The 12,277-nt window shown below is 38.6% G+C and overlaps 1 long non-coding RNA gene across 1 annotated transcript in view; it reads left to right on the top strand.

The window, feature by feature from the left end:
* Positions 1-269: 269 nt before the first annotated feature.
* LOC139741842 (uncharacterized) overlaps positions 270-12,277 on the top strand; it is a 39,211-nt gene continuing 27,203 nt past the window's right edge. Inside the window, exon 1 of the long non-coding RNA XR_011711643.1 lies at positions 270-377. This is a non-coding gene — a long non-coding RNA (uncharacterized lncRNA). The remainder of the gene's footprint in view (positions 378-12,277) is intronic.

Below are 12,277 nucleotides of genomic sequence, written 5' to 3'. Positions count from 1 at the left end.
AAAATGTGCTATAAATACAAGAAACAGTCGTAGCTTGCTACTCGAACATTTGTGCCGGAGAGCATACGCTGTTCATACACACTCGTGGTCCTATATGCCTCCTCAATCATGTTTTCAAGGGTAAAGCCATTCAGATGATAAGCGCACCATTCAGAATCTCACAGAATTCCCTCGGACAGCAACTCACAGTCGTGACTGATCAAAAGTGATTTTTTTTTTCCATTTTGGAAACGTGATTTTCAAAAATGTATCTTCTTGTTCGCTTTCAGATGCACCTATACTACCTCGATTGGGCATCACACATGCTTCTGATCAGATCTACCGACAATTTTTCTACTCTTCGAAAGAGACCATTCAGTCCGATGGGCGATCAGTAGGTAGGCCAGTAGAAATGCGATTACCTGTATATACGTGCTTAATGTTATGAACACTAGAAGTGGAGAGTGAAAGGGGGGGGGGGGAAGAGAGAGAGGGTGAAGACACACTACTCGGTAGTGCTGGTGGTCCCTTTTGCGCGCATTTGTCTTCAAGAGCAAGATTTTATCCGAGGGTGCTGGTACAGAGATGGGACATTCCCTATCTCACCTTACACTTCCCAGGCGAAACAGGTACAAACAATAGTGGCATTCACACTGGCACAAATTATCGCAACACAAATCTCAAGATTTGCATTGTGATCCAATTCACGAGATTTGCATTGCAATCCAAATCTTAGAGATTTTTGCCTGTGTGGGCGTAAAAATCTCGCAAAATAGCGCGATCAGCATCACGATCCGAATCCTAAGAAATCTTGTGATTATTCTGGAATTATCACAATAATTTGACAAGTGGCATGAAAATATGCATCCCTGTGAGTGTGTGAACAGTGGAGAAAAAAAAATCTAGAGATTTTTTTAAACACAAATATTCACTATGAACAATACTCGCTGTTTAATTGTTGCATTGTTGTTGTTGCTGTTTTTTCATTTCCACACAGTCACAAATGTGTCTGTGTGAATGATTTGCAAGCATGGAAAGACCTACAAAATTGTTCATCTTCTGATGAATCTGAATTTCTGTTCATCTGACATTTTTTTTTTTAAAATTCAATTCATGCAGTGTGTATTACACGAGCATTATCTTGCTCCTAGTATGGGAAGACATCATTTTCTTGACACGTTAGTTCACTCTGAAATAGTGTCATTTTTTTTTTGTCTTCTCTTTCTTTTTTTCCTCATCAGCATATTCGACTTGCTGATGCGAAGTTTTTTTATAATTCAGGGTTTTCGTTTCTTTATCATAAAAGATAAATCTGTGGCAGAGATCTATTCAGTCTGAATGCAAATATACTGTTTACCCAGCAACTTATGAAAGTGTCTCGGGGACCTATTTTCATATGTTAGCCCACTTGAGCACAAGTGAATGATACAATTTATGATACTTTGAGATTCTTGGGAAAGATGATGGTGATGGTGATGGTGATGGTGATGGTGATTGTGATACCTTGGTGATGCCGTGGTGATGATAATGACAATGATAATGATGAGATGAGTAATTATGATAATCAGGATGGTAGTAGAATAATGATTATATTACAAGTGAGGAAAATAATGCTATGTATTTTTTTAGTTTTCTGTTTAACCCTGTTTCACACCATTTCTGCACTGGTGATGTAATTGCAAAGGTTTATCTCACTCAGTGATTGAAGTAGGAAAACAAATTGAAGGAATCTTAAAGAGATTAATTGACTTCGAGCATCCTGGTATCGATTTGAAAATCCTCTCCTAATTTCCAGGCGATGATTTCAGGGAGTGCAGTTTTCTCCCAAGACTGATGCACACATAAAATTGCATATTGGATGTGATGGGAACGTAAGAAGGCAACCCTCAGTCTTGAAGATAGGCTACTGTCAATACATACATTTGTTTAGTTAAATTCTTGATGCTGTTATTGTGTATATTGATTGCAATGAATCATGTTTGCGGTATTTTAAGAGACTGCCTCCAGCTACGAACGCTTGGGTTTCAGCTGAGACCTCGGATCCTGCTCCACGAGCTCATTGTTTTACGGGTAACATTTCTTCAAAATATTTTGATTTGATGGATGTGTCATTGATGATTTTGGAGCAAGTTCAACTGCCTTCTCCTTGTGTACACCTCAAGGAGACGCTAACTGTGGGCTCCATTTCATAGAGCTATTTCCGCTTGCATATCGTATGTTTATTTTATCATTGTTGTTATTATTACTATCATTATTATTGATATCATTATTGTGCTGTGTAAACATTACTGCAAACTTGGACTGAAGAAGCAGTTGCACTGAACTTTTCCTTTGGATTTTTAGAGCATCGACTTGGCTCCCATTATTGTGGTAATCATATTAATGTTTTGTCTTGTTATTTTTTTCGTTAAGTTTTAACCCATAAGCTTCCAGTGAGAAGGCCTTTACATACATTTGTGGTGGTTAGCTGTGAGTGCCAGAAGGTTAAGGGCTATTCCTGATTTCTACTTCCTTTAAATCACGACGACTTCTTGGGAAGAGCAATTTAAAGGACAAGTTCACCTTCATATGTGGTTTGAGTGAAGGCAACAATATTAGTAGAACACATCAGTGAAAGTTTGGGGAAAATCTGACAATCCGTTCAAAAGTTATGAATTTTTAAAGTATCTGTGCAATCACTGCTGGAGGAGAAGACTACTACAGTGTATGATGTCACATGCGTACAACAATATAAGGAAAACAAAAAGAGAATTTCACAAAACTTGACTTTTTGAATAAAGTGCACATTTCTTTGGCATGTTACTGACTTATGTTAGGGGTAATATTATTTCCCCCTGACTTCTGAAAGAGAGAAGTCGAGTGTCATTTTATTATGTGAGAAAAGTGAGAATATCTTGAATTTTCTTTATACTTTCTTTATATAGTTGTACTCATATGACATCACAAGCTATAGTAGTCTTCTCATCCAGCCGTGACTGAGCAGAAACTTAAAAAATTCATAACTTTTGAACGGATTGTCCGATTTTCCACAAACTCTCATTGATGTGTTCTACTAATATTGCTGCATTCACTCAACCCACATGTCTATGAAGGTGAACTTGTCCTTTAACTTGGTGGATTGCCAAGCAGCTTTGAACATGGCAATTGAAACAATTGTCTGCAGTACTGTGGGTATTAGATATGATCAGAAAAATCTTGATCTTGATGTACACTTCCAATAGCTTGCTGTGTATACAATGTACTTTGCCCACACAGGCCCCCCTTCCCCATTAAGGCCAATTCTAAATTTCATCATGTACACAACCCCTGCACCCACGCTCACACCCATACACACATTCAGGAATCGCTACGATTGAAGCGTGAACGTGCTGCTCATACTTTTTATTTCCTTGCAGCAAACTACAAGAATACCTAAGGATACAGTTAAAAAGCAAATCAATCAATTGATTCGATTGATTTCATTCCAACTCTCTGTCTCTCTATACCTCCTACACAAGCCTTCAAACTTGTACAGAGATTTGTGGCACCAGATTCTGTGTGAGTGATGAAATATGTATCAAATTCACAATTGTATTGGACACTACTGCAACTTCAAATTTCCATCTATAGGTCTTGTATTTCATGTCAGATTGTGGCCAGACTCTTACCATTACTGTTTTTATGCCTCCGCCAACGAAGTGGCCGCAGGCATTATGTTTTCGGGTCGTCCGTCCGTCCGTCCCGATTTGTTTTTGTTGATATCTCAAGAACCGTGTGGTGGTTTTACATCAAACTTGGTATGAGGGTATATCCTGGGGGGATAATACTTTGTTTGGATTTTAGGGTCACGGGGTTAAAGGTCAAAGGTCACAGGTTATTTTGTGAAAGAAAAGGATGAAAATTCATGTTTTTCTCCATATCTGGCAAATGGTTCAAGGTATCTTCATGGAACTTAGTATATATGCTTGTTCCAATGGGCAGTGATTATCTAGGGAAGTTGGGGGTCACGGTTCAAAGGTCAGGGGGTCAAAGGTCAAGGTCAACTCCTCAAAATATCACTACTTTCCTTATATTTATGCAATGCCTGAAGGTTTTTGTTTTTTTTTTAAACTTGATGTATACATGTATTACCCAATATATATTCTGTGGGAAGTTTCTTGCCCAAAGGTCAAAAGGTCAAGTGAAAGTGCTGAATTGCACTTTTTCCTCCATATCTCAAAAGTAACTCAAGGTATCATCATGAAACTTACATATTTATGCATGTTCAACCTAACAGTGATTCTCTTTGGAACTGTGAGGTCAAAGGTCAAAGGCCAGGTTTAGATAATGCTATTTTCCCATTTAATACTGAAATTATACTTTTTCTCAATACCTTGAAAATTACTCAATGCATAAACTTATAAAAGGGTCAAAAGTCAAGTAAATATCATCAGTTCCCCAAATACCTGCACTCTGACATTTTAATCATTCATCCAATTGAACCTAGTTCTAGGAAAGTGAACATTCAGCACATTTGTGTCAAACCTGTCATTTTAATATTTTGCCAATTGTGTGAAACTGTCATTGCACATTGTCAAGACATTGTACTATAGACCTATTAGGAGAACCATGCATTATGGCGGAGGCATATCAGTCGCCGTAGCGATATATCTTTTTTTATTGATATAATTCATTAAAGTAAACTTAAAGGTCCTGTTAACCTTTTGGAGCAGTGATTTTAAAAGATGTTCAAGATATCACATTTGATGCATACATGTATGTGTAGGTCTGTTGTATCACAAAACATCCTACCATTTAAAATTGTTGCAATAAAGCCTAAAATATAGGGAGATATGGTTTTCTCATTAAACCGTAACTGAAGATGGTTTAGTCTGGAAACATTTCTATCATAACTATTGTTCACATTTTGTGTATTTAACAATACTTAACATCGATTATACAGATTCAGATTTTTACAGTGGTTGTTTCTATCCCTAACTCACATTTTAGAACTATTTTAAAGCACTAATGCTGGGTTTTTGTTTCTTCTGCAAATGGTGAATTATGCCTTTAAACATGCAGTAGATTTGCAATTTCAGTGTGTTGAATTTTGTTGTTATTGTTTGCTAATAGGTTGTGAAAAATGAAGCATGACAACTCAAAGATGGGAAAATGTTTCATCCTGATGAGAAGAAAATTCCATCTTCATATTTTAGGCACATATCTTCCAAAGACTGTGGCATTGTTTTTCCTGTTTCCTTTTCATTTCAAGCTGCCCTGCTCATCATACAGCACTCTTAGTATCATTAAAAAGAAAAAAGCCTCAAGAACAACAGAAGAAACCAAGTGCAAATCTCTTTCCCTCCCATTAAATATTTAGAATTTCCTTCCTGTTTTGTTAACACTTCAGCCTTTCTTTCTTGTTTTGTTTGCTTTTTAAAGTAAAACCACGTCTGGAGGATAGTTCTGACAGATAATAGAGATGTGCACAAGTATCTTCTTTTTTTTTAAAATCTCAGCATAGAGTGTTTCCACCTACCCTTGATCTTTTTTTCCCTCTCTCTTTCTCTTCTCTTCTTCCGGTATCAAAGAGGGTTTCAGATTACAAAAGTTTTCATCCTGTAATCATGTTTCTTAAGACCTTTTTTAAACCATGTTTAATGGTAATGATCCATTAAAACCCCCTGAAGAGAGTCTCCAACTGATTGCAAACCACAAATTACATTTTTTCTTTTTTTTTTCAAACAGCTGTACCACAAATGATATGGCTCATCAATCACCTGTCCAACTCTCGGTATATGTTTATTATATATATGAGAGTTTAAAATATACAAAGTTGCAAGGCCATGGCAGAAGAGAATTAGAATTGAAGCTAAGCTCCACCTTCCCAATCATATTTTAGAGAGCTTTACTCTCAGAGTTCAACATGGACGTGGCCAAAATTGTTGGCTTAACATGATATGAGAAACATACTGTAAAACAAGGAATGTTCGTGTGCATTTTAGTTTTGCGAGAACCGAGTTTCGCAAAATTAAGATGCATGCTAAAGATCTTGTCTACACTACATGCATTGAATGTAAGAGGTAACTCACAAAACTTTCATGCTGCAAAGAAGGCTGTCGGCTCCCATGCGCGAAAATTTCGTGCCGTGAAAATATTGTGTTTTACAGTAGTTGGGAAAAATGTGATTCAGCACTCCTTTCAGACTTGATGTACAGCTGAATGATGGCACGATCCTTGATGCTAATCATATTTACAAACAATATATCTTTTCTTTAAAAAAAGGTTTGAAGCCCCCCCCCCCCCACCTTGGAGTGTAAATGTGGCGACAATCTCCAGGTCTTTCTTAACACCGGACAATTCTATGCTACAGTAGTGATTCGATCTGATACAACTGGTTAGGGTTTAAGAAAATGCAGCTCATTTATTTCTGTTTAGAGTAAGAAACAATCCCCCCCCCCCTCATAACATTTCACCTGTAGTGCTGACAGGTAAGACAGTGATATTGCAGTCTTCTCTGAATTTGCAACAAATGTGAGAAGTTTGGTTCCGTAATTTTTTTTTCATCTGTCCCTTTGAGAGGCAGAATCTTCTCTCCTCCGGGTTCAGTACTTATATCCCCATCACAAGTGGGAGCAGTGTTTGTTGCCTCATTACCAATCAGTGTTCGTGATATGCTGTTTATCCCATTCTGTGCCAGTCAGTGTTTGTGATAACCTGTTTAAAGGGTGTGTACAGTTCTGGTTGAGGTGAGGATTTAGCTTTTAACGTTTTGAGAGATAATCAGAAACTTCTCTATGAGATGTCAAAGAGCATGCAATTCTAAGGGGTATCAAAAGTTTGTTTGATGAAAATCGGTTATGAAATGGTTGAGATATCCGAAAACAAGGTGAAGCAAAGAGATTCTAGTAAAAGGCGTGGCCTGTCGCCTTTTATTATTATCACTTTTTGGGATATCTCAGCCATTTGAAAACCAATTTTCATCAAGTAAATGTTGAATCCTTCTTAAAATTACATGCTCTTTCATATTTCATAAGAGGTTTCTCATTTTCTCACTTAGGAATGTTCAAAACATGAATCCCCACCTCAACCAGTACTGTACAGTCCCTTTAACCCATTCTATGCCAATGACTCAAATATGCATGCATTTCACACACAAACCTGTGGACATGCTATTAAAGGGGCATAGTCCAGGTAGTGTAGAGGGCGCTGTTGATGATACTGCCGATCACCGTTAGCATTGATACGAAGATTACCGAAGTTGAGCTGTCATCAAGAGTAAAGTGTGTAGGTGTTGCTAAGTAACGTTGCCTTCGTTGTCTTCTCTGCGCATCGCGCAGTCTGTAGTAATGCCAGGGTGCGTGCATATGTGCTTCTTGTTATGACATCACAAAAGAAGTTTGCTAAAGCTGTCTTCCCCCTCAGCCGAATCATGAGCCGAATTGTGATCGGACCATTGACTACAGTGAATCGGACTTCTTCGGACTCGGAGAAGTGGGCCAAAGCGTAAGCGCCAAAGAGGAGTCGATAGCTTAGGTCTCTATAGGAAACTTGCGCCGTGCGCCCACGTACACATTGGACTAAAACACCGGGACCATGCACCTTTAATGTTGCATGCAGAGGGTTAACAGTTGAAGGAATATGGAAAGCCATCCAGTAAAAATTCCTTTGTAGCCAGTCATTCTTATTAGCTTGTATGTAAAGCAGAAACTTGACCGCTCCTCCTTCCATACTGAAAAACATTCCGCAGCCCCTGGTGACGGTTTGAAAATGAATGTTTTTCTGCATTTGGTCTGATTTTCATCTGCCCCAGTGGAGATGCGAATTTGCTCCAATATTTCTTGGTGCTTGCAAGCGGGTGATGCAGTAGTACAAGATGGCCTTTCAATTGATACGTTTAGATAGAAAATATAAACAAAGGGAGCAGTTATTGAAAGACCTACAACAGCTTAGTAATACCATGTGTTTATATATAAGTTGTTGAAGCTGTCCCAGGCATAAGAGGGCATCCACAACCGTAGTGTATGTACAGTGTATGTAGTTATGAATTGCTGTCTTTGAGAACTAAATGCAACATATGATGGGTAATTTGATGAGCAAGCTGCATATGGATTAGATGTAATACTCATTACCCCCATAAGGATGATTCAGTAAGGTGTAACAAATCTCAAGTTAATACCAGCTATTTGTAATACTCTGTTTCAGATGCAACTTTCCTCTTCTTTTTGTGGAGGGTGGGGCATGTTGTCAGAACGAAAATGGATATTGGTCAATAGCTCCTATAATGCTCTTTGATAGTATCACGAGGAATTGGTTGATCGATTGGTTGATTGATTGATTGATTGATGGATTGATTGATTGATTGATTGACTTATTAATTGATTGATTAGTGGAAAAGGAGACATATATAAATGTCACTGTGAAGGCCAAACGCCACATTGGGACATTTAAAATCGACAAATAAAACATCACAATAATTTTTATGAAATGCAAAGTAGATGACTACTTCTCTGATTAGAATAGAATTTAATGCAAATTGGCAACACTTTGATACCTTGTCATGATTCTTGTGTAAACTTTGTACGAATCCGCCATCCATGTTCAGATTCTTGCACAGTTTTGCACCTGCATATGTGCCCTTTTCGTAGATCATTTGTTTGTGTTATTTGAATTACATCACATGATATTCTTTTTAGTAATTGGATTGTTCCGGTCATACTCCTGTTGTTCAAAGACCATCATGCTTTTTGACTCTATAGTTGTGTGCAGGGAGAGCTGATAAGAGGAGTGCATCAGCACAAAGGCCCAATTTGGAGATCAGTCAATGTGATCATCATTTATAAAACAGATAAGCCCAACAAGTGCACCCACTCCTGCTGAATAATTCATTTAGTGACTTCGACCAATGGAATTGCACAATTTGCCCATCGGCCATCAGCTTGACATGCATTATGCATGAGCTTTTCCAAAAGCTCTCTGCTAGTATCGATTGTGTTGCTTGTGCTGTAGTGACCAAATGATGGTAGATAACCTTTGTAATTTAAAAGGTATTGAAGAGAAATTTGGAGCGATCTGTAAAGGCTGTGACGGGGTTTGCTCCTCTTCCTGAGGACTTGAAACTGTCTTGCGTGACAACCCCGGACAGGTGCTCGCTTCTCTTGCAATTTAATACTACAGTGCCTTGAACTAAGGCTACTATCATACCAGCGTCCTTTGTACCTCTAAACTGGGCTGCACAGAAATATGAACTTTATGCTTTCTAAAGAGAGAGAGAGAGAGAGAAAGGGAGACAGACATAAAAGGAGGTGAGAGATTTTCATGGGGACATCAGTTCTTTATTCAACATTCTTTAGCCCAACATGGCTTGGCATACATACACCTTCAATTGGACAAAGAGTGTGGTTGCAATAATTTGATCGAAATTGATGTCTTCTAATGTCTTGTCCATCTACCACATGAGCTTATTGAGCTATTGACTATTAAATTCCAATGTTCCATGTGCTACCCTTGCTAGATTTGAACTCTGCATCAATGTATGATTTCAGAATAGTACAACAATAACAACAACAGCAAAGCTTTTGTAAGTATTATTCTTACATTTTTTGAAATGCTCACTATTCTGTCATCACAAATGTTGCAGGGTTCACATGTAAAGAGGGTAGCAAATGGATTCATCTAAGACTGGAGGATTCATTAACTTTAGAGCGGATTTTTGTTAATTTTCCAACGATTTTCACAGAGCGTTTCACCCACCCTTGTGTGCATTCCCTGCATCCACTCATATGTGGTTGGAGAAACTTCCCCTTTAAAATAACGTGGACAAGTTGTGACACGCTTCCTTGGATTGCAGTTCACACGTGCATTGTCATATTCATAGCTGAATCTGTTGCACCACACCGGTATTTTTTCCGCCACATTTGTATTTTTGGGTTAAGATGACAAAGCACTGCAAACGTACAACCTCCCCCACCCCCCCATAATATTTCCTGGAAGATTTGTAATGTAATTGGTTATAGCGATGTGCAGCGTCCTTTCCAACAAGTTGTAGATGTTATTGTTAATACAAAATTTCATACTTGAAAATCCGTCCTTTCCAAGAGGTGTAATGAGGAAGAATTTGTTGTTGTTGTTTTTTAAGGTGATAATATTGCTTTTGGTGTTGACATTCTGTAACCCTTCTGAATGTGTTACAAAATATCAAGTACGGTATAGATAGACAAGAGTGGTTTTGGGGCAGTGAAAAGGGGCAGTTGTGATGTATTGTCCTCGTGAATTTAATACAAAATATCAACTATTGATGGACTGGATTGTTTATGGGGCTCTGAAAAGGGGCAATAGTACCATATTGTCCTCTACATACTTTCAAGTCCAAATGAGATGCCAAAAATAGAATTATACAAATAGTGGTCAGGTTGTTAGTTTCTCTTGTCAAGCAATATCCTGTTCAAAGGGATCATTTGGTTTTATTTTTTAGTCCATCATAAAGGTGTGATATGGATCCTGATAAAATGATTGTCTGAGAGCTATCACGGGACTGACCAGTCTTTTATTTTCACTTTTCACCGGCCGCTTGTATACTATATCTGGTTTGAACGACTACTCATCTGAGCTCAGCCTGCATTGCCCATGTGTTACAAATGCATCGCAATTCTTTGGACGTGTGGTTTGGTTAGCTTGGACGTTGGAGCTGATGCTGGCCTGGGAATCTTGCGAAAATGGCTGCCTCTGAATTTGAATCGCGCCTCCATTTCTCGAAACAAATAATGCATATTACATCATCTCAGACATTTTGAAATTATCCACCCTCTGAAATTTTGGACAGTCCCAAACTCTCTTGGCTTCACCTCATGTTTCTGACTGTTCCAAAGTTACTATGAGGTAGCTAATTCTGATTAATGCCTTGTGTGATGTGCATTCTTCATATTGTATTGCCCTCATGACTGATATAACATGGTATCATCACCTCACAAACGTACTTTGCACTATTAAGAACAAGGAAATATGTGTAGCAGCGAAGGCTACCAGGGTAGGAGCCATGTGTAAACTGTGTCTTAAGCAGTGTACAACTCATGAAACATTTGAGGGTTGTCAAGTAGCCATTGGCCTTTGCCTTTTGTGAAGTATGAGGCACAATTAATTTGACTGGAAATAGCTCCAAAAACACTGTGAAGTGGTATGATCTGGGACCACTTGTGGGTCACAGCTACTAGTAATCTTCAAATGTTGCCCTGTGTACAGGACCCGAGACACATGCTATTGTGCGAGCCGTTTTTAGGGTCAGGAAAAAGAAGAAAACAACAAGAAAGAGAGATGCGACTTCCAGCGTCGACTTTACACCACGCTTTGGAGATTTTCCAAGTCAAACAAGGCACATGGTTCATATTTGTACTTTCCAACAATTTTCCTTTCAAGAGGAAGAGAAAGACAGACCGAGAGAAAGAGAGATAGAGAGAGAAGGAAAGAGAGATGCTTCTATAAAGGAAGGAAGTCAGGATAGTGGAGTACAAAGATCAAAAGTCACAGTCATTATCAGCCGCCGAATGAACAATAGTTATCCTCTCACACCAACCATTCCCCCCCCCCCTCTTTCCAAAGATATCCAGACGTACCTGGTGCTCTCCAGAAAGAAGGAAAAAAAAATCAGATATCAGTGACCAAGATTCTGAAGAGGTACTATGGCAGGAATATGATCTCCAGTGCACTCTGTTTCAACTAATAGAGTATGCTCACATTTTAAAATGCAAACAATATGCCCATGCACACACAAGAATTGTAAGTTTTTGAATCGGCATGCAAAAATGGATTTTATTCGCTTCGTTTCAAGCCATTTAGATAAAGAGATCATTTGGCTGCAAGCAAACATTCTATCCCCCTGTTCAGACACAAGCCAGCTTATACCAAAACTCGATCAAGAAACGACGTTTAAAGAATCATCGTATAGCCGACAAGTCCGTTCAGATGCTAATTTCGACCATTCCTGAAAACGTCGTATAGATGTGCAGTTTCTCATTGCGCATGTTGTTATGGTCATGAGTGACAGGTATAAGGTCACCTTTCATGCGCGCTCCCATTAAGCCCCGCCCAGTTACCATTCTATGGTCGCCATACCTTCAGACGCACAGTGGACACGATGGAATGCTGATTCGTTATCGAGTTCTAGTTCGAAACGATGCTCTGACCGTCGTTTCGCTATACATCATTTCCTTATACATCGTTTCGTTAGTCAGCATTCAGACGTATAAAATCATTGTATTGCTATACCGTTCTAGTATAAATTTTGTTGCGTCTGAACACCCTGTATATCTCGAACCTGTGCATGCCTAAACAGTGACCACAACAT

This window comes from Diadema antillarum, unplaced genomic scaffold (genome assembly GCF_040938485.1).
Source record: "Diadema antillarum isolate AM-2024a unplaced genomic scaffold, OU_Dant_1.0 seq00000956_RagTag, whole genome shotgun sequence".
Lineage (NCBI taxonomy): Eukaryota > Metazoa > Echinodermata > Echinoidea > Diadematoida > Diadematidae > Diadema > Diadema antillarum.
Note: the sequence above shows the minus strand (reverse complement) of the source record. Positions and strands in the feature narration are given on the sequence as shown.